This window comes from Megalobrama amblycephala, linkage group LG17 (genome assembly GCF_018812025.1).
Source record: "Megalobrama amblycephala isolate DHTTF-2021 linkage group LG17, ASM1881202v1, whole genome shotgun sequence".
Lineage (NCBI taxonomy): Eukaryota > Metazoa > Chordata > Actinopteri > Cypriniformes > Xenocyprididae > Megalobrama > Megalobrama amblycephala.
The window spans coordinates 36562050-36586539 of NC_063060.1; the positions used below are offsets into that span (position 1 = coordinate 36562050).

Below are 24490 nucleotides of genomic sequence, written 5' to 3' on the forward strand. Positions count from 1 at the left end.
AGGAAAAAATAGCAATTGTGAGAAATTAAATCATATGTGATCCGTGCTGGTAAAATGAGTCGCAGTGAGCAAAGTTATTATTCTCATATCCTCTATTTAAAAAATTTCAAAATGATGTATGATTTGTTGGAATCCAACAAAAAATGACTGAGCTACACCTGTTTGAAGTTGATATAGTCAGCAAAGTCAGTTTTGAGTTTTCTGAAGGTTCCAAAACAAAATCATCTAGCAACCATACCACCAAATTTGGTACAAACCAAGTCAAAACCCATATATATAGGAAAAATATACATATTCAACTTTTTTCCATGATTCCACAATTGTTTGATTAACATTAATGAAACAGACGGTAGATATATTAAGACCTACTGTACCAAACGGATCTAATATGTTACACATCAGATGTTTTCCCCAAACAGTTAACCAAATGTTCACAAGTCATAAAAGATAATGTTTGCATGAAGACAGATTTTTTGAAATACTGTAATTCTGTGTATATGTGTATATCGGGATCGTGTGCTAAGATCGTTTTGTTTACAACAGAATTTTTAAAATGTCTACAACAGAGATTTAAAATCACATTTCACTGGATCAGACTCATGCCATCGAGAATTCACAGTGAATATTCACAAAGTTGGAAAGCTGCACTTTACAACAATACCAAACTTGTGCTAAGAGGAAATGCAAGTTGTCGAGAAGCAAACAGAGAAATACAGTATTTTTCATGGTCAAAGGATACTCCTCTCAGAAAATGTACAAATAAAGATACTTTTAGATGTTTAATTGCTATTTTGAGCATTGGGATTGCTAGACGAGGGCTTAATGAACTCATTTTTGTGAAAACCTCAATTTCGACCAAAATTGACATTTTTCACTTGTTTTGCCTGTAGCTCGAAATGAACCCGATTGGTATGGTAATAGAGATTGGCATGGTAATAGATATGGCAATGTTAATGTATTTGGTTTTGGAATAGATCTGTTACACTGCTGCTGCTGCTGCAGAGCAAGAACAGAGACTTGCTACTGCCAATACTTTCACAGATATTGCTGTGAACATGTAAGACATGCTGCTCCTGCTGCTGCACATGTAACATATATGAATTAGCCCCCATAGCTGATCTATACAGGTGGAGCTGGGGAAGGTGGAGGGTTTCTGAAAGCACACTGCAGACTGCAGACACCTCCGGTATTTGTTTGAATGCTGAGCTGCAGCTCATTGGCCACTGATTCAACAACAACCAATCAGCTGTGCTCTGTAGATAATGACGTGATCGCTACCAAATGAGTTAGATCTATCAGCCTGCACCATCTAGAGTTTAATGGCAGAGCTATGTAATTATAAAAAAAAAAAAATGTTGCAATTGTAAGAAATTAAATTATATTTTGAGAAATAGTTGCAGTTGTGAGAAGTCATATTTTGAGAAATGTAATTGTGAGAAATAAAGTCCCAATTAGATGAGTTGTAATTGTGAGATATGAAGTCACATAGGGAGAAAAAGTTGTAATTGTAAATAGAAAGAAAAATACATTTCTAAAAAATGAATTGGGAGATACTACGTCACATTGTAGAAATAAAAGTTTTAGATGGCAACTTTTTTTAGATTAATTGACCTTTTGCCGGGAGTTTGATTGACAAGCGATCTAACCAATCAGAACGCCGCATCCACCAGTAATTAGAAGATTAACCTCGGTGGAGTTAAACTTGAAAAATTGTGTATATTGACATCTTTCCGCGTTTGAAACAACATTCATTCTCATGTTCATTCATGTTTATTTGACGCTATAAATGAACTAGTAGGAAGAGATGATCGGTTAACGGGCCTCTTGAGCTGAGGCGCTACAGCAATCTGTCACTACCATGGTCACGACACATTAAAGAGCCACAAAACGGTTTTTATTGTTTGAATTTCTATAATAACTACACAGTTTGAAAGCTGGGACTTTGTTTAATATCATAAGTGTCCTCTTTGCTCTGCAATGTATTTTTCACTGCGTGTGGCATGACAGTGCCACGGCTTGTCGGACAAAGCAACAGTAACTAAGGGGGGCGGGTCTTTGCGAAGGGTCAATTTAGATTAAAGACTCTCATTTAGATTTAGAATTTAGATTAAAGACTCTCACTTTGAGAGAAGTAGTTTGTAAGTGTAAAATTACATATAAAGTCACACTGAGAGAAGTCCTAATTGTGAGTGTAAAATTGTATATATAATAGTGTTACATTGTGAGATACAAAGTTACAATTATGGTAAATTAAGTCAAAATTTGTATTACTCATAAATCAGAAACAAGCTCCCTGCATCTTACAGGATGGCTTTATTTGAGCAGAGTTGACTGATTATAAGCCTGTCTCTGTTAAGTCTGTAATTAAACATTACAGAGAGCTATGGCTTGGGTGACAGGCTTGCAAATGAGGAGTTTGAATAGATCCCATCCTCTCTGTGTCACAGAGATTTAGAATTTACACAACATGCCATAACAAAGCAAGGATTATTCAAAATATAATGTGTGAACTTTTACTGCTCTGTGCTAGCTGACAGGCTAAACAAGTTGCACTGTTTTGCTGTATATACAACTTAAAATGGCTGTTTTACATTGGTGGACTAGAGTGTGTGCTTGCAGTGTACGGGCACATGTAAAAGCTTACAGTTGTGAGGGAACATGAAGGCCTTTGCCTCTGCAATTAGACCAGTGCTGGTGTTGTGGCCTGCCCTGATGGCTTGGCCGTCTAAAACAACATGCTCCAATTAACACCCCCATAATGCGGCTGCCACAGACCCCTGCCCCTCCCTTGCCCCTTTAGAAGTGCAGAATCAAAGAGCCAGGAGGCGCCCTCGCCAAGGACGTAATTGGGCTGGCCTTTGACCTCCGTACCTTAAATCAGCCCGTTCGATTCTGCACAAACACTCCCCCGTGCTAACTAGCTCTCGCACTAAACCACTCATTAGACACAAATACATCAACACTGCTCAAGACAGACACACACATACTACATGGCGAGGGTTCGTCATCATCTGCTTTTTCATTTGTCCAAAATCAAACAGGATGCTGGGAATCAATAATCATAATATGTACTTTTTGGGGTTGTTATTTATTTTAAACACAAGTTCGGGTAGATATGCTCCAATTAACGAGTCTTTTCCGGGACAATCGGCCATTAAAATGGGAATATGTGTGGCTGCCATGTGTACTGATTATCCTATTCCCATGTGCTGGATTCTCCTCCTCTCAGAGGCCAGGCTCTGGAGTGGGACAGAGAACACTGTCATTAAATTCCAGGACACAGCAGGCACTTATTGAGACTCCCTTATTTGCATCGACAGTAAGTGTAAAAAAAAACAACAACTATTATTTTGATTTCTTTGTTGCTTCTCGCATGTATCTGAGTGAAGAGCATATAGATAAAACTGTGGAACTTAGAGGCTTTATTTCCTACGTGACAAGAACAAGCTTAATTTATTTCCTCACCATGCCTAGGAATGGCTCTTCATTTTATGAGAATGACTACCATAAAAAGGATGTAGGTTGGTCTCGGGGGAGGCTGTATGACACACGCGATCATCATTATGTGCTGGCGGTGAGAACATTCATATCGCTGTCATTTACATAGAGCATGATTATTACATCATAGTACAACAAGCATGTGAAAATAAGGGAGTAATAAAACGGCTTGGGTTGTTTTTTGCAGATCTCGCTTCTGATTGGTTAATTCTGAATAAAGTGTAGAGTGAAAATCTCAGAGGGGTGCCGCAACAGAGCCAAAGATCACTTAGCGCTGTCGTCTCTTGCCCAAGAACATGGAGAAGAGCCAGTTCCTGATCCCGCAGGGCCTGTACAGTAGGAGGGATTATTTATGGTGACATTTAATTTCCCTGCCTGGGCGTTTTCTTTACATTTTTTTTTTTTTTTTACAGGGAAAGCAGTGAGATGGGGGACCGATGACAGCATGGGGTTTTTGTGCCCAGCATGGTGGGACCCAAAAGAGGAGGAATTAGCAGAAATGAATTATTCCAAGGCCAGTGAAGTTATCCAAAGTGTAATCGAGCCACGGAGGCTTGGGGAAGCCGAGGGGGCCATGCAAAAGCACTCCATCAAACCACTGTGGCAGGTGCTTCACTGCGGCAGGCATGTTAATGAACAGAGCGGCCCTACTTTCGCCGGCCACTTCTTAACACTGAAGTAGCTATGGCTAGTGCACTCTGAGAAATTACCCTAAATGGGCTCACCCTCTCAGTATGAAGTATGAGCATGTATTAACCTCCTACAGGTCACACTTCTGCACCCCTATGCCCTACTCCAGTGTGCCACTTCACCAGTGAGGTCACCGGAGTCAGAGCGATGGCCTTGGTGAACAAGCCTCCGAACAGTGGAAGCTCTTCTGCCTGCCATTCTCAGGCTAAAATTAACTAGCCCACTGTCACTTGAGTGTTCCTATGACATCCATTTTGCATGGAAGTTCTGATGTGACTTATGACCTGTTGTGGTTTGACATCAGAAATTGGAGCTGGTTGAAGTTGAAAGGGGTCTGTGTTGGCTTTATAGATTCTCTCTAATCCAAAGTCACCTGAAAGCAAGTCAGTTTAGTCGACGGCCATGTTGGAAACACCTCATTCAGCTATTTTCTGTGATAGCTATAGAAGTACAGATCCTGTCTACTTGGAGTAAGTTGACAATATATGTTTTCATAACCACTATTACAGTAACGTTAGATGGATAAACCTAAAGAGGAACCATGGTCATCAATAGAATAATACTTTTGATTAATCCCTTGCTTTCTGACTCCGACTTTAGAATGCAGATTGAAACAGAAATTGTAAAATTTTTGTGACGGATAACTTATGTTTTTCTTTTACACCACCGTTCAAAACTTTGGAGTCAGGAAGATGTTTAAAATGTTTTGAAAGGAGCATCCTATGCTCACCAAGACTGCATTTATTTGATCAAAAATACAGTAAAAACAGTAACCGTGCGTTCACACCGCCGCCGGTGAGACTGTCAAAGTGACAGGAAGTCATTCATTTTCAATATGAGCCGGCGGCGAGCTTCGGCGAGAGCGGCGCGTCTTGGACGGTGAGAGCATCGAGGAGAGTCAACTTTATGGTAATGAGCTATGATGCGGTTCGGCAGCAAACAATCGGAATGTAGAGGTCCTCGCTTGAGAGGATTCCGATTGGTTGCCACAACTTGTCATTTACTTTGACCCTCCCGCCGGCGGCTGTTTGAACGCACAGTACAGCGTTGTTGGCAGGGCAGCCAAGGTGAATTTTGACGCTCTCGACGGTGGCGGTGTGAACGTACAGTAATATTGTGAAATATTATTTCAATTTAAAATGGCTGTTTTCTGTATTATTATTATTATTTTTTTAAATGTAATGTATTCCTGTGATGGCAAAGCTGAATTTTCAGCATCATTACTTCAGTCTTCAGTGTCACATGATCCTTCGGAAATCATTCTAATATGCTGACTTGCTTGAATAAAGGCCCTCTGAAGCGAAGCCATGCATTTGTGTAAGAAAAATATCCATATTTAAAACTTTAAAAACTATAATAACTATCTTCTGCAGACGGCCTATGCAAAGTCGACTTACGCCAAAAGGGTAACCCCTGACACGATGTAGGAGTTAGAGTAGCGTAAGCTTAGATGCCTCTCGTGGTTCAAACAAATAGTGTTGGGCAACAATCTCAAGCTCCTCTTCTCTTATATCGAAATCCTCCGACATTTCTCTTTAAAAATTCTCATTTTAGACTTCTAATTCGTGACCGGTGTTTTGTTTCGCTCTATCCTCTGCTTCTGCGTTCGTCAATGCGTCATGCGTCAGGTCAGGGGTTACTCTTTCACAATAAATCGTTGTGTACGGCTGTCTGACGGAAGCTAGTTTTTTACTTTATAATGTTTTAAATATGGATATTTTTCTTACACAAACGCATTGCTTCACTTCAGAAGGCCTTTATTAAAGGCCTTTATCATTACTTTACCATTAAAATCTCTCCCATATATTTGTGTAAGTGGTCAGTCTCCTCTACCTTCTGATTTAATCAGCCTATATTAGCACATATCTTTTAGCTTCTATGTCTTCGAATTGAAAGATTGAAATGCCGAATATAAGTTCCCTTAAATGATTATGATGAGTAGGAGAAGGCCGGTGTCAAACGATTTCTGCCGGCACTTGTCAAAACAGTCTGATGGGCAGCCATTGCCATGTCAGCTTTAACTAAGACCGGTTAAGTGCAAATCCACACACATCAGATTTCCTCCTGACCTTCTCCTTTGCCCCACCACATTTCCTTTCTAACTTAGGCCTTCATGTACCGGTTTTCCGCCAGAGTGATGCATGAATTTCAAAAAGGGCAGATCAGAGAAATATTCGTGGAAAGCGGCAGCCATATTCCCCTCATTAATGGAGCCATCATCTCTATTTTTCGCCGCAGAACCAACTTAGCAGTGATTTTAATTTGACTTTTCCATTATTGTCTTATAGCCGTAGCCTTTATCTTTCCTCACTGACTTTCTCTTTAACCTTGAGTCGACCACCTGAGCCGCTAATGACTCGAGCTTGTTGAATAGGGAGAGAGGGGTGGGAAGGAGGACATGACACATGTACAAATTAAAAGAGAGGGAGAGAGAGAGGGGGGAGAGAGGGAAAAGCTTTAAACAGGGTTCAATTGTCTTCTATCTTCAGATTCTGTCCTCTTAATCCTTATGCCCAAGCGCAAATGAATCTGGCTACATCACCTTATCAGGCATGCCTTTCAAATACCCCCTCATCGACTGTTTCTTGTGCGCAGAGACAAACACACACACACACACACACACTCACACAAATAAACAGATACAGCCAAATGCACACCCAGACACATACATATGCACGATTATTCCTTGTGCTGGTGTTTCTGGGCAGAGATTGATTTGCATAATGTGGCCAGAGCAGTTTGTGTGTGGAGCAGACAAGGTCAGGTCATCGGCTGACATTCCTGCCAGTGTTCATGTGACCCGTACTGTGATCTCTCCTGTTATTTTGCCTGCCATTACGTTCAGTGAGAGAGTATGGCTTGCGACAGTGGGTTAGACCAGCAGTTTTCAAAGTGTGAAACGTGGGCATATATTTAAAATGGGAATGAAAAATAAAAAATAATAATAGATTACAATAAATAAATGTAATGTAACATTTATTTATTTATTTATACTTACCTCTGTGGAATCATTTAAGTAATTTACATATCTGGACATTTACTTTATTTTACTTTACTTTTCTGTCATTAATTACTCACCCTCATGTCGTTCGAACCCTTAAGACTTTCGTTCATCTTTGAAACACAAATGAAGATATTTTTGATGAAATCTGAGCGCTTTCTGTCCCTCCATAGACAGTCTATGCAAGATTTTGATGCTTTAAAAAGTTCATAAAGAGATCATAAAACTAATCCACATGAATTGAGTGGTTTAGTCCAAATTTTCTGAAGAGACTCAATCGCTTTATATGATGAACAGATTTAATTTAAGCCATTATTCACATATTAAAATGAATCAACGCACACATCAGTTATGGTAAACGGAAGCTTGCTTGCTGTGCGAGAACCAATGAGGATTATGTTTGAGCTTCTGCAAGAACCAATGAGGTTTGTTCTCGTGCGTCAAGCATGTACGGTTGAGTTCGTTGATCAGTGTTTATATGTAAATAAAAGCTTAAATTCAATCTGTTCATCATCATATAAAGCGATCTTGTCTTCAGAAAATTTGGACTAAACCGTTCGATTCATATGGATTAGTTTTGCGATCTCTTTATGAACTTTTTAAAGGTGCCCTCGAATGAAAAATTTAATTTATCTTGGCATTGTTAAATAACAAGAGTTCAGTACATGGAAATGACATACAGTGAGTCTCAAACTCCATTGTTTCCTCCTTTTTATATAAATCTCATTTGTTTAAAAGACCTCCGAAGAACAGGCGAATCTCAACATAACACAGACTGTTACGTAACAGTCGGGGTGTACGCCCCCAATATTTGCATATGCCAGCCCACATTATAAAAGGCATTAGACAAGGGCAGCCAGTATTAACGTCTGGATCTGTGCACAACCAAATCATCAGACTAGGTAAGCAAGCAAGAACAATAGTGAAAAATGGCAGATGGAGCAATAATAACTGACATGATCCATGATAACATGATATTTTTAGTGATATTTGTAAACTGTCTTTCTAAATGTTTCGTTAGCATGTTGCTAATGTACTGTTAAATGTGGTTAAAGTTACCATCGGTTATTACTGTATTCACGGAGACGAGAGCCGTCGCTATTTTCATTTTTAAACACTTGCAGTCTGTATAATGCATAAACACAACTTCATTCTTTATAAATCTCTCCAACAGTGTAGCATTAGCCGTTAGCCACGGAGCACTATCAAACTCATTCAAAATCAGAAGTAAACAATATAACAGTATAGAATACTCACATAATCCGACGCACACTTTGTAAAGATCCATTTTGAGGGTTATATTAGCTGTGCAAACTTTGTTAAGGCACTGTTTAAGGCAAGCGCGAGCTCTGTTGGCGTGGACCACAGGATTTAAAGGGGCCGCAGCATAAAATCGGCGCGTTTATAATGATGCCCCAAAATAGGCAGTTAAAAAAATTAATTAAAAAAAATCTATGGGGTATTTTGATCTGAAACTTCACAGACACATTCAGGGGACACCTTAGACTTCTTATAAAAACATAATCTAGGGCACCTTTAAAGCTTCAAAATATTAGTTGCATAGACTGTCAGCAGAGGGACAGAAATCTCTCAGATTTCATCAAAAAGATCTTCATTTGTGTTCCGAAGATGAACGAAAGTCTAATGGGTTTGGAACGACATGAGAGTGAATAATTGACCCTTCGCCGGGAGTTTGATTGACAGGCGTAAGGCATAAGGCCGAATCCGCCATTTTGTCCGACAAAGCAGTCAGGGGAGTTAGTAGATTAACGTTGGTGGACTTGAACTTGAAAATGACGTGTACTGACATCTTTCTGTGGTTGAAATGTGGCTCATTCATGTTTATTTGATATAGATTAACTAGTAAGAAGAGATGATCGGTTCATGAGCCGCTTGTTCTGAGGCGCTACAGCGATCTGTCACGACACATTAAAGAGCCACAAAACGGTATTTATTGTTTACATTTCTTTAAAAATTACAAAATTTGAAATTTGAGACTTTGTTTCATATCAAAAGTAACCTTCTCTGTCTTGTCTGTCGATTAGTTGTCAGTGTCCTGTATTTTTCACTGTGAGAACATGATGTGTGGCATGAGAGCGGCATGACTTGTCGGACATAATAACAGTAACTAAAGGAGGCAGGTCTTTGTGAACGGTCAATTAATGACAGAATTTTCATTTTGGAAACTATCCCTTTAAGACTTTAAAAACCTCTGTTTAGACCAATTACAACAGTGTAGAGTATCAGCAGGTGAATCTGCTCTTGATATGCTTTTGTTTGGGTTTGAGACTGCAGGAATCTGAGGAATGGGCATGAGCACTATGTCTGAATAACTGAGTTTGAAGAGCTTTTTGGCTGATTTTGAGTCATCAATTGCAATCATTTCAATAACCTGTCTAAAGAAAGTGCAATATGTGACAAAATCACAGCAATGAAACCTGTACACCATATAACAGTGTCTTTTAAGGAAATTATTTCTTCATAATCTCCTCATAAAGAGATCATCAGGAACTCATTTTATGGTGCATCTTGTAAAAATTTAGCACAGGTGACAAAATCACTCAAAATAGACATCATGGAGAAATTCCTCCAATCAATCAATTGTAATAGACATCTTCTATAGAGTTTGTAAATTAGTTTTTAAAACATTTTTCTTACCTTCTGCACTTCACGAAATCGGAAGCATTTGTATTGAGTCACAGTTGGTATGTGTGTGTACGGGTGGGTGTGCGCCCTGTCTGTGAGGTGCAGTGACACAGCAGTAGCTGGTTAATTAGAATTGTGTCACTGAGTAAATGCGCTGTGACCTGGGCCCCTCACACGCAATCTCCAGCGCCACCCTCGACCCTTTCAGCCGCCACCGTAGGAGACCCCTGACAGGCCTGCCAGTCTCCACTGGTGCTTGTGTGTTGCGTTTGTGCTGTTAGGGTTGAAAGTCAGGGATGAAAAAGAGAGGGGAGGGAGAAGCAGAAAAGAAGAGAGAGAAAGGGCTCTTGTTAGCTATCTTCCTGGAGGGCCCTCAAGATCTGCTTCTGGTGCTTCGGCCAGCCAGGTGTCGACATCCCACTCCTGAGCTATGGTAATGGGGCCTGGATGAACTCTTCAAGGGCCTTAAAAGCCTCTTGTTCAGGAGGCATTTTACTGTGGAGAGAGCAGGAGATGAGGCCCACTCGTGCCGCTGCAGTCCGCACAGGGAAGGGGTGAAGCAGTGCATTCCCAGCAGCTTCACTCATCACTGCCTCCAGTTATTACTGCCCTCTTTCAGGTCCACAGGGTTGTTTTGAGTGCTCCAAACTGTTAGGTTTCCAGTTTAGCTGTGTTTCTTGGGAGGAATATGGTTACTTCAGAAATGGCACAGTTTTTCTTTTGGCCATGCATGTTCGTGAGGTATTTTCACTTGTAGTTTTACAGATTTTGGTACGTCATTAAAAAAAACGTAACTCACAAACTCCAGTAAGACTTACTAGTTCAGTCTGATGAAACAATCAGGGGTGCATTTTCCCGTACAATGATGTAACACGCTGCTTTGCTACCATAGTACGATGCATCGTTGAACAAATCAACTAGCTAGCTAGTTCCCGAGACCATATTGTCACAAACCTGTTGATCAGCCACATTGGTGAATGATGTCACGCAGGTGGTGGAGTAATAACTTCTTTAACTGAATCATTTTGAGATCGAATTAAGGCTAGACTTTTTGCTATAAATTGCGGACATGGCATCTGAGGACTAATTCTCTTTATTTCCAGATTCAATCATAGGCTCGTTCTTACGTACCAGAGCACGTACACACATGCGCACTCTTCAAAAATGGTGCTTTTAAACTATGGTTTCGGTAAACACCAAATCTTTGAACTTTGGTAGTGACGACAGGACTTAGTTGGCTAACAATGCTTTTGGGAAACGCACCCCAGAGCGTTATTGAATCAACATATGACTCACTTCTTGAGCTTATCATTACTTTATATAAAATATCTTATTTTATATACATTACAACTATTAAGAAGTTTGTATTTGTATTTTTTAAAGAAATTAATGCTTTTATTCAACAAGGATACATTAAATTGATCAAAAGTGACAGTAAAGACGTTTATTAACCCTTAAATGCATACCTCGGGTCTTTAGTGACCCGGGACGTTATTCACTACCCTCCTCCTCATTCATTTTTTAAAATTAGGCATCAACCTTCTTGGTATTCCTCAATCAATTCATTATAAAGAATATAAAAAGAAAAAAATCATAAAATTATAAAAGAATGCGTATTTTTGTATTCATTTTTTGTAAAAATTGTATAGGGTCGCAAACGACCCGAGGTATGTATGAGTGTACGTGTATTTTTACTGCACAACAATAATTGAATCTTAGATGACGGAATAAGTGCAATTCACCTTTATTCCACAAGGTGGCAATGTCTGATACACAATGCTGAAGTGACGACTCATTTAGGCATATAAGATACAGAATTTTGATTTGTTTTATATATTCAAATGTCTTTGTATTCCCCTACTGTTGTTTCAATAAAAAAAAAAAAAAAGACTCATTTAGGCAGAAAACGAAATAATAAGAAAAACATGTGCGACAACAAATGCGATTTACTGCAGAGCAAGTTCTGAACGCAATCAAATATGACTGTAACTGTTACTGGATGGATCTGGTGAAGCTGTTAGCGATCGAAATATTGATTTTGAAGATGTTGAAAATTATATAGTTGTGAGAAAACATTTGAGATCACGAATGGGCTCATATTCGTGTCTTCAAACATAAAACTAGCCCATTATTTGCTGAATTTACTGGGAAATGAGCTCTGACGAGGACAGTGATGATGGCATAAAACATCTGCTTAAACTGAGCCCTTTCAAGCTCCAAAAGGTAACAAAATACGATTTATTTTATTCTTCTGTAATTGTTACTCTAATATCAGAGGAGTTTTATATTATCGCGACAGGTAGAGATCCTTCCGTATTAGATATAGATCCGGGTCGATAAAGACCCAAATATGTATGAATGATTGGCGAAACAGTCATGCATTTAAGGGTTAAAAGATTTCTATTTCAAATAAATGCTGTTCTTTTGAACTTTCTGTTCATTAAAGAATCACAGCAACTGCCTCAACTGTTTTCAAAATTCAACATTGTTTCAACATCGATTACAATTGATTACAATGTTTTTTTTTCAAATGAACAACAAGAACCGCACTATATTACATTCACTTATATCACTAAAAAGTGATTACAATGGTATTATTATAAAATAATTGCCTTACTGTGTATGCAATTGTATACAAATCAGTTGTTAATTTTAAAGGCCTCCATTGACAGCAAGTTAATTTACACTTTCAAACGCCCAGAAAGGTACTAAAGACATAACAGTTCATGTCAACCTTAATTTTATGAAGGGACGAGAATACTTTTTGTGCACCAAAAAAACAAAACAACGACTTTATTCAACAATATCTAGTGATGGCCAATTTCAAAACACTGCTTCATGAAGTTTCGAAGCTTTATGAATCTTTTGTTTCGAATCAGTGGTTCGGAGCGTGAATCAAACTGTCAAAGTCACGTGATTTCAGTAAACGAGGCTTCGGAATGTGTTTCGAAACATTTCGAAATTTCAATGGCTCACATGAATTTGGCAGTTTGATACACACTCAGAACCACTGATTGAAGTGTAAATTCTTAATTTGTGTTCCGTAAGGTCTTATGGGTGTGGAACGACATGAGGGTGAGTAATTAATGACAGAATTTTCATTTTTGGGTGAACTAACCCTTTAACTTTTAATAATAATGTACGGCTGGCATGGTTCCCTGTAGGCTGTAGTTTATAGTATTAGTTCAGAGAGATTTTTTTCCTTGAGAATAAATAAGATAAACTGTACCGGATATACAATATATTGAAATGAATCAACATTGAATTTAATTGAAATCAAGATCAGAATCAAATCGCAAGCTTATGAATCAAATTAAATCTAATTGTGAAATTCTCACTCCAAGCTAAACTCCGAAGTTGGCAGCCCTGCTTCATCTAATGCTGCTTTGGTGACTCTAGAGTCTGTAATTTAGTCCTACGAGCAGAGAAATATGTGAATGTTTGCAACCTCACTGTGTTACTTCATCCGATTCCTGCTTTATCCTCTCCAACTGACTTCCCCCTCCTTCTCCCTCTATCCCACTCTCCTTCTCTCCATCTCCGCTCTTCTCAGTCTAGTGACACCACCTTGCCGACTAATTAGAATTCTGTCACTAAGTAAATGCATTGTGACCAGTGGGTGACAGCTGTGCCTCCCTGCCATTTGGTTTGGGAGAGGAGAGAGAGAGACAATCAGCCGCGTGGCAGGCTGGCGAAGGCAATGGCAGCCTCCCTTTTAGTGGGAGAGGTGCTGCTCTCGCCACTGACCTGACAGTCATTTAAATTACAGCCAGTGAAGGGGAGCCTAGCCAAGCACTGTGGAATAATGCACTGACTGACTGACTGACTGACTACTGTTTGCCCTGACAACGGCCCACACTCTCTTCCTTTTCAATTAAGAAAGAGAGTCGGGATGAGGGGAGAACGAGGCCCGTGTCTCCCCCTGCTCAACCTTCACTCATCCTCAGAACAGCATGTCCCATCCTCCCTCGCTCCTGCCCCGGTCCCGTGTCTGCTCTCGTCTCTTGGCGTCGCTCCGCTGTTCTGCCTTGCTGTGTCTCTGTCTCTCTTCCACTCAGAGCAGGGAGTTGTTGATCCACTGATACACAAATGAGGGTTTGTCTGACAGGCGTATTACCTACAGACTGCTGCACGAACGCAGAGCTGGATACAGCTTATTAGCTTACAGCAGGGAGCCGGGCTGTTGTCTTCTTGATGTTTTTGTCTTATTACTTGAGTCAACAGAAAAAGAAAAAAGAAATTGGGTGAAAACAAGAAGGAAAAGTGAACAAACATTTTATTGACAAGATTTTCATACATAATCTCAGCGGCATCCTACAGCAGGTCTAGCCGGTGTATTGTAAAAAGTAGTCAAGTCCGATTTGTGAATGAATTGTCCCCGGCAACCGGTTTCTTTTGAAACTTCAGTCGAACAGATTAGCAAATTGCGTTTGTCAATTGCTCAACTCAACATTTGATGAAATCAACCTAATTGGAAAAACTAAAATTATTATTAATTGTTAAATAAATGCAAAAAAAATATTTAATGAGTCATTTTTATAAATTATACCATTATTTTATCATGGTTATATTATTGTTTTGTTTTAATGTTATTTTAGATGATGATGATGATGGTGATTATTATTATTATTTATTTACATTTTTGCTGTTTTTCAATTGTTTTAATGATGGAGACAGACTTTTGACAGACTTAACAAATCAGTGAATCTTTTTCTTTTTTTGTTGTTGTTGTTTTTGAACCAGTTCATTAAAACAAAGTGTTTGAAAGAACTGATTTACTAAAAGGAATCAGACTTTCCACTGATAATAATTTGTTTTATTATTATTATTATTAAAAATGAAAGCATAACTTTATTATTAAAAATTTAACATAGAATGCTTTTTGGAAAACTTAGGGAACACAAATCAGTAAACTGTTTGAACAAACCGATTCGCCAAAATGAATTTCCCGGAATTCCCGGTAACACTTAAGGTCTCATTTGTTAACATTAGTTACTGTATTAACTAACATGAACTAACAATAAATTTGTTATAATATTTATTAATCTTTGTTAATGTTAGTTAATAAAAATCCAGCTGTTTATTGTTTGTTCATGTTAGTTCACAGTGCATTAACGTTAATAATAATTTGTTAATGTTAAGAAATACAACATTTGATTGTAATAATGTATTTGAAAATGTTGAAATTAACATTAACTATAAGATTAATAAATGCTAGAAGCATTGTTAATTCTTAGTTTTGGCAAAACAGTTACATCAATTTTTTTAAGTTAAACAATTCAAAGTTTAACTAAGCAGAACTGGCAGATTTCAATTTTGTAGTCAGACATTTTAATTACTCTTAACTTGAAAAATCTTAATTTTTGTATTTATTCTCCCTTTCAAATGTCATGGCAAAGCATGCTGGGAAACAGAAACCCCAGCCCAGTTTCAGGTAAATTTAAGTTTGTCCAAATTAAAAGAAACAAGTTCATAAAACTCAAAACAATGAAACAATTCCGATTACTTAAAATGTGTCAGTTTCTTGAACTCAAAAGAAAAAGAAAGTTCTAAATACTCATAAAGGTTCATTTGATTGAATTAATTTGTTTCATTTGAGTTTGCCCTACTCAAACCAATTAATTATTTTGAGAATTAGGGTTTACAGTTTAATGTTAACTAATGAAACCTTATTTTAACGTGTTACCGACTTCCCAGTGCTAATAAGTGTTCTCTATGTGTGTTTAACTTCATTTTGTCTAAAATAATATTTTGTCTATATAAGTTTTTATATATGTTGTTATTTAAAGCATTTGAACACTGAAAAAGTAGTACTGTACATACAACTTTAAATAGCAGTGAAACAGGTCGGCTGCTGTAGTAATGAACTGGCTGAGCCTAGGAGGGTAGTTAGGACAAGGGTGTATGTGTCTGATCTGGGTTGTCTCCATGGGTCTCGCTGCTGCTGTAGGCCTTGGTCATTATTCAGAGCTGCCGGGTGTAGAGCTCGCCCTAATGCCGGCTGATTGGCCCAGTGGTGGCCTGTGCCAGGGCTTGGCATGGCTGACAGCTTGCGACATGGCAGTGGATTACGGAGTGTCACTGGCTGGCTGCCATGCAGATGTCCCTACTAAAACCTGTCATTAGGATGGAGGGGCTTACAGAGTCTGGGGGATACAGAGAATGTGGCTGCCTACTCCAGCTTCTAGAGAGAAAGAGATAGAGTTTCCTCTCTAAGGATACACAATATAATGGTGAACATATTGGTAATGGCAATAATAGGGCTGTTTAACGATTAATCGCGATTAATCGCGTCCAAAATAAAAGTTTGTGTTTACATAATGTACGTGTGTGTACTTTGCATGTTTATTTTGTATTTATATACACATACATGTATATATATGTGAAATTGGATGCAACAGTGCCAATTAACAGGTTTTATGTAATCATTATTGGTTCAATTGGGCTGTTATTGGGAGCAGAAAAAAGTATAGATTTATAATATTGGGTATAACAGTAAAATAAATGTTGGTATAAGTGCAATATACTACGTTTTAGGTGGTTAATTTTTTAAATCTGTCTCTATTAGCGTGTGTAACGATCTCAGACTCTTGAGTGTGTCAGACATGTTTGTGAGTGTTGTGTTGACCCAAGAGGGGAAACTGTGTGAGATAAGAGATGAACAGGAGTGAACGTGAGTGACAAACAGTGGGCGCTCGTCCCTCTGAAATATTCATGGCTGTTTCAGGGGAGAGGGGAGTTAATTTAGGCCTCTTGGTACACTGGGGGTAATTAAAAGAGATGATCAATAGTCTGCCCTCCCACCACTCCTTGTGTCTGATAACAACTCTCTCCCAAACAAAGGATAGAAGAGATGCGAGGACAGACAAGGAAGAGGCAAACAGACAAAAGGGGAGCTAAATGGAAACGTAAATAACAACTTATAATTTAGCAAATGTATTTTTATGTGATGATTAGATGTGAATTGTTCATTATTTAAACGAACATATATATAATATACAGTAGAATCTCTTTATTGTGAGGATACAGTGCTGTACAGATGGGACACACAAGGAGTCACATGCTTTTTTGCTTTGTTTTAGCACCTGATTCACTAAGGGAATGATTTGAATCGATAACACCATGACCAGCACTTTGCATGACTCCTGATCTTAGAAATCTGTTTTGATTAGTAGGTTGTTCCAAACGTTTTGTGAATCAGTTGAACCCATTTGACCTAAAATATTGACATGAAGTACCCCCTTAAATGTTTCAATAATTTAACAACACATTTGTATGTTTATTGTTCTCTGATGTTGGTTAATGGTCACATGACTTGCAGGTAAATTTAACATATTTTAATTTGGTTTTATTTTATAATTATTTTAATTTTGCATTTTTATGATTTAGTCAATTAGCTTTTTCTTCATGAACCCCCATGGATTAGCAAACCCTGTTTTATAGGTACTGTACAACACTGTAATCTAAACACCTGAATTGGCTTTTCTTAAATGCAGAAAGTGCACAAGACTGTATCATGTGTGGACTACCGTTCAGAAGTTTTAAATACTTTTATTCAGCAAGGACACATTAAAGTGACAGTAAAGACATTTATAATTTTACAAAAGATTTTCGTTTCAACTAAATGTTCTTTCTTTCTTTTTTTTTTTAATCAAAGAATCCTGAAAAATATTGAATGATGTTACATAACATTCACAATATTACATACTAAGACATAACAATTTCTACAAAAATGCTAGGCAGCAGAACTGTTTTCAACATTGGTAATAATAGAAATAATAAGAAATGTTGCTTGAGGACCAAATCAGCATAATGATTTCTGAAGGATCATGTGACACTGAAGTCTGGAGTGTCATCACAAGAGTAAATTACATTTTAAAATATATTAAAATAGAGAACAGTTATTTTAAATTGTAGTAATATTTTGATAAGCTTATAGTGCTTTGTGTTTTCTGAATAAGTCTCAATCTATATAATCCTAATTTAAGGATTTTAATTATAATTATAATAATCCTAAAAAAAAGGATTCTTTTTTTTTTTTCTCTACAAGATAGATTACAACACAAAGCAAATCACACACTCGCACAAAATAAATAAATATTAAAGCAGTCATGTTTATATTTAGCTAGATGGATCAATACCAGCTCAAATCCAACCCCCCAATACACCAAAAATCACTCTTTTTGTTATTACTCACTATTCATAAATTTCTTAATGCATAGGCCTTGTGAAGGAGATGTTTATTTTTTCGCATCTAAATCTTTATATTCTGTTCTTAATAATCACTTAAACACATCTGATCCTGTGCGGTGGGCTGGAGAAATTGAGTTCTAAGTGGGAGTGAGAGCAAGTACCTGCCGTTCTGTAAACTGGACTCCATCATCAATATTGTAGAGGAATCTATAGCACGGGAATAGCTAACTAATTAGAGTTGGCTTTAAATAATTTATCTCCTTAACTTTTATTGATTTGTCAGGTCTGTGGTAGGAGTTGAGCTGTAAAATTGACTACCCTCAAACAGACATGGTCGTCTGTGGCTTTACGGGCACCGATCTCTCTCCATGTGTCTGTCTCACCATATATCTTACATGCATCAACAAACCCTACACACAGATTATACACCTGTATCTCTGGCTGATTATTCTAATTTGGTTCGAGGTTCCTTTTAGAATACACTATGGTTTCTAAACAGCCATAACATGAGCATTTATATTATGCTGTATGAATGTAAACTCTGTGTTTTGTGGCAGCTGCCTCTGAGTTGTTGCATTGGGCATTCAGCTAGCGCTGAGCCTCAGAGATCATCAGTTATGAACGCATGCCAATAATTCTCCCTGGTGTGAGCAATTGACCGAATAATTTGATATTTGGTTTAAAGGAAATTGTTAAATTGTTTAATTGTGGCTGAATTATTTGCAGATGAGTTGAAGTCAGTCAACCAGCTGTGCGAGGTTTAGATCAGTTAGCAGGCAGACAGGCTAATGAAGGCCAAGTGAAGAGGAAAGGAGGTTTTTGGGTTTGTTTGTTTGGTAAGACTTGTTTTAGATTTCATTTATTTTTTTGCTAGTTATATTTATACACATGGATGAGATGTCAAGAAATAATGAACCAATGCTTAGGCCATGGCTACAACAGAGTGTTTTTAATTTAATTTTTTAATCTTTTTCATTTAAAGGTGCCCTAGAATTAAAAATTGAATTTATCTTGACATAGTTAAAACAAGAGTTCAGTACATGGAAATGACATACAGTGAGTCTCAAACACCGTTGTTTCCTCCTTCTTATATAAATCTCATTTGTTTAAAAGACCTCCGAAAAACAGGCGAATCTCAACATAACACCGACTGTTACGTAACAGTCGGGATCATTAATATGTACGCCCCCAATATTTGCATATGCCAGCCCATGTTCAAGGCATTAGACAAGGGCAGGACGTCTGGATGTGCACAGCTGAATCATCAGACTAGGTAAGCAAGCAAGAATAGCGAAAAATTGCAGATGGAGCAATAATAACTGACATGATCCATGATATCATGATATTTTTAGTGATATTTGTAAATTGCCTTTCTAAATGTTTCATTAGCATGTTGCTAATGTACTGTTAAATGTGGTTAAAGTTACCATCGTTTCTTACTGTATTCACGGAGACAAGACTGTCGTTATTTTCATTTTTAAACACTTGCAGTCTGTATAATTCATAAACACAACTTCATTCTTTATTAATCTCTCCAACAGTGTGTAATGTTAGCTTTAGCCACGGAGCATATATCAAACTCATTCAGAATCAAATGTAAACATCCAAATAAATACCACACTTACGCGATTAGACATGTTGCATGACGAACACTTTGTAAAGATCCATTTTGAGGGTTATATTAGCCGTGTGAACTTTGTTTATGCTGTATAAGCCAAGCGCGAGCTCCGTGGGCGGGGAGCGTGAGCATTTAAAGGGGCCGCAGCCTAAATCGGCTCATACTTAATGATGCCCCAAAAAAATTTATTAAAAAAAACTATGGGGTATTTTGAGCTGAAACTTCAGAGACACATTCAGGGGACACCTTAGACTTATATTACATCTTTTAAAAAGACATTCTACGGCACCTTTAATACATAATACATAGGCTACATTTAAAAAAAAAAAAGTTTCCACCTAGGCTGGATTTATTTGTTCAAAAATACAGTAAAAACGGTAATCTTGTAAAATAATAATACAAAATTAAAATAATTGTCTTCTGTTTAAATATATTTTACAATGTAATTTATTCATGTTATGTTGAAAACAGTTGTGCTGCTTAATATTTTTTTTTTTTTTTGTAGAAACTGTGATTCTTAGATAAATCAAATGATATTCAAATAAAAAGAACAGCATTTATTTGAAATGGAAATCTTTTGTAACATTATAAATGTCATTTGCTGGCCCTTTTTATCGATTTAATGAATCCTTGCTGAATAAATTTTGGCAAACTTTGAAGAAACAAGAAAAAAGACAGAAATTGACTCTGTGTTGAAAGCAGCCTGTTCTTTCTTGATGAGATACCATCCCACATTTTAAAACAATAGAAAATCACAGCTCTAAAATTCTGTGACGGAGACTTGAGCATGTGTGTCCTCTCCAGATGGCGTGTGCTGTGGAGTTAGGCTGAGAGTGGCCATCGATGTTGGTTTGGGAAACTGTTCCTGTGATGCGTTCAATATGTGTACATTTCCAGTGATATTGAATGGTGCAGCTGTCTGGCCTGGCCTGGTGTGGTGTGGAATAAGAATGGCCTGACCTATGGCACTTCAAATGAAATTGCCTCACAATGAGTGCTGGCCTACATTGATTATACCCTTAGTGTTTACTGCCACACTGGCCACTCTGGCTTTAAACAAGTGGAAGTGCTGTCTGGCTGTAGACTGGGCCGGCCACTGATAGTTGCCCCTGTTATGATGGCCACAGAAACTGAGCAGTTGACGTTACAGCATTGAAGTTTGTTAAAAATTGCTATAAAAAACTGTATATATATTAGGGGTGTAACGGTTCACAAACATGATGGTTCGGTACGCACCTCAGTATTGAAGTCACAGTTCGGTATAGGTTTGGTACAGCAGGGGGGTGAAAACTAACCATAAAATTGCTTTTTTTTCTTCTTTTTTGTTAAACAGTGGTTTATTGAACAAATTGTGTCTCTCTCTTTTAAGGGTTAGTTCACCCAAAAATGAAAATAATGTCATTTATTACTCACCCTCATGTCGTTCTATACCTGTAAGGCGTTTGTTCATCTTCAGAACACAAATTAAGATATTTTGATTAGATCCAATGGCTCAGTGAGGCCTGCATTCACAGCAATGGTACTTCCTTTCTCAAGATCCATAAAGGTACTAAAAACATATTTAAAACAGTTAATGTGAGTTCAGTAGTTCTACCTTAATATTATAAAGCGACAAGAATACTTTTTGTGCGCCAAAAAAACAAAATAACAAAATGACTTTTCAACAATATTGTGATGGGCCGATTTCTAAACACTGCTTCGGAGCTTTACGAATCAAATCAGTGATTTGAAGCACCAAAGTCACATGATTTCAGCAGTTTAGCTGTTTGATAGGAGGTCTGAATCACTGATTCGATTTGTGAAGCTCCGAAGCAGTGTTTTAAAATCGGCCCATCACTATAATGTTGAAAAGTCGTTATTTTGTTTTTTGGCGCACAAAAAGTATTTTCGACGCTTTATAATATTAAGGTTGAACCACTGTACTCACATGAACTGATTTAAATATGTTTTTAGTACTTTTATGGATCTTGAGAGAGGAAGTACCATTGCTGTGAATGCAGGCCTCACTGAGCCATTGGATTTAATCAAAATATCTTAATTTGTGTTCCGAAGATGAACGAAGGTCTTACGGGTGTAGAACGACATGAGGGTGAGTAATAAATGACATTATTTTCATTTTTGGGTGAACTAACCCTTTAAATTCAATTATAAATAACATTTTCTTAAGGATAAAAAAAATGTATCTCAGCTAATATTGTAAACTATATACAGGGAGCCCTTTCTTGCACATTACTATAATATTGAAGGTTACAATTTACAACTGATCCCAAACTATTACATTTAGTTGCTGTTTATTTTTAGATATAACAATAAACACTCAAATAAAAATAAAAACAACAGCATGTAAATTGCACACAAGGCAGGTTTTGCATTAACTTCTAAATCTAATTATAAAATTATTTTTCAATTTACCAATTGAAATATAATCATTTACACAATTACTGTCATGTTTTCATGACAAATTTATTTAAACATATATTAAATAATTAAGACATTAGTAACAGGTAAAGTAAATAAAATGAATAGGCTAATACAGTGCACATATTTAGTGAAATGCTCCCCTCTAGAGTTCATTTCTCAACTGAAGTAACATGCTGTGGACACTAAATGACTTGCCTGAGGTAAATGTAATGCTATGTGGGATATTATTCTCAAGCTGTTTTATTGATGTCTTTCTGTGGTTGAAACACTGGTTGAGAGATTACATGTAAACATGCACAGATCGTCTGTCTGTTGTTATTATGTGCTTTGTCCTGTTGTGGCAGTTAGCAAACAGCATTGCATTACCGCGTACGCCCCCTTCTGGATTGGAGTGTGGATCCCCTGTGACCGACTGTATTCGTCATCTGACTGCATGCACCGAACCGTGACGCCCGTACCGTGACTCAATTGACATCTGTACTGTTTACTAAAGTCTATTCCCATGTTTTTTGTGTCATGTAAATTTCCAGTTAAAATGTTCAAAAATTGCAGCTCTTAAATTACCTGCAACCAAAAAACCTCTGTGATCCCATGCTGAAATAATAATACGATAGGTCCAGAAAGAATCAAAAACAGGCAAGCTTCAACAAAATAATTTCAGCAGAGGTCCATGTCAATCACGTGTTATGGAAACAACAGTTATTTTTCAAGAGACCGTGGTCAGGGTCCAATAAGCCCATATTAGTGTTGATGTGGTGGATGGAGGTGAGTGTGACTGCAGTCATTTTGTATCACTATTCCTCTCTCTCTGCCTTTCTCATTGTGTCTCTCTCTCTTTGCTCTCTCTGGCTGTCAGCTGACTCGGGGCCGACAGACACAGTGGATGTGTTGGGGGGCAGCCAGGCTGAAGAGATGCTAAGAAAAGCTGATAAATGGCAGCTTGAACCTCTCCAGCTCCACCCATGCTGCACTTCGGTTCACAGCAGGAGAACATGCCAGCCTGAACGGACACCCTGTCGCTTCAGCTTAGCCTGGAGAGAGAGAGAGAGAAAGAGAGAGAGAGAGAGAGAGCAATGTGTTTCTCAGCTCTACGCTGACACCCGCCATTTACACCCACACATGCAAGAATGCACACAGAACACACGTACACACATCACTCCACATCACATAGTCTGTTGTCTGTCTGATCCTCACCAAAGCTGTAGCTCAATAAAAGGGGACTTATTGAATTTAGCTCTACATAATCAGTCTCGTCAAAGCCGGGCGCAAATCAAGGAGACACATTATTTTGACTTTTTTGTGTTTCTTGGATAGATTATCTGAATTGATCTGAAACAATGAACAGTTTTATTTCTTATGACTTGATCTCAAAGTATGTGTATTAGATTTATATATATAAAAAAAGATTTTTAGATTGCAGATAGCCAAAAAAGATAAAATCATTGTTTTTTTTTGGGCTGTGTAGATCAGTGAAAATTGCAATACTTTCAATTGAAGAATGAAAGATCTGCACTCGCTTGTGTCTTCTTAATGAATTATTAGTTTTTTATTATGCAACAAAGCACATCAAGATCAATCAAACGTTTCAGCAATCAGCCTTTTTTAGTGAGACTGCAGATAGCCCATATCAGGGGTTTTCAAACTAGGGTTTTTTAGGGCTATGAAAATGATTGTCTTTTTCTATAAAGGAAATGTCTAATACAATAAATGTTAAGACATTTACTAATTTATATTTACTGTATTAGTTTCATTCTGATTTCTAAAGACTTGTCAGAATAAATGATATTTAATATTATTATTTAATTCTCCTACTAAAATAAACTAATATTTTCTTCTGGAAATAACATTTTATTCTGCAGCCGTGGTTTTTAGAAATAAGAAATAAAACTCAAATGTTCGCGTGCTATGAAAAGAATTCTTAGTGTTCATCTGTCCTGTCTTGTGGTGCACATGTTAAATCTTTATAAATTGTTGGTTCTTTTAGAGTTTTTCCTCACCATTGTCACAAATAGCTTGCTCACTTTTCTCTGTAAAACTGATTTGCAACAATATTTATGTCAATTCAAAGCAAATATATTTCAGATAATATTTTAATGATTTGCCTTGGCTTACATTTTATATTTACACTTGTACTGTAAATATAAAAGCCAATTATTTCACTTAGAAACAATATTAAGTTATAATGCTTTATGTTGACATGAAAATATCGGTAATTATCATATTTCATTGTCCTTGGCATAAATTTGTTTTGAAAGCCCACAACCTAAACCTTTTTTTTTTTTTTCTCCAGTAAAAGTGTTTGTTTTGCTTTGATGCATTGTATTTAGTACATACACTTATTAGATTGTGCCGATATCCTGTCGACTACGCCAAATCTTGCCGACTATGTTAGGTCGGATAGATCTCCACATCAGACATATCAA

At 37.4% G+C, this 24490-nt stretch overlaps 1 long non-coding RNA gene across 2 annotated transcripts in view; it reads left to right on the plus strand.

Annotated features, from left to right (window-relative positions):
- LOC125250870 overlaps nt 1-24490 on the plus strand; it is a 127084-nt gene that overhangs the window by 62295 nt on the left and 40299 nt on the right. Inside the window, exons 3-7 of one of the 2 annotated variants that reach the window (XR_007180885.1) lie at nt 3230-3319; nt 3475-3574; nt 3686-3834; nt 3912-4105; nt 22924-24476. The exons of the other annotated variant lie outside the window; for it this stretch is intronic. This is a non-coding gene — a long non-coding RNA (uncharacterized LOC125250870). Of the gene's footprint in view, nt 1-3229; nt 3320-3474; nt 3575-3685; nt 3835-3911; nt 4106-22923; nt 24477-24490 lie in introns of those variants that run through there. 2 annotated transcript variants of the gene reach the window in all.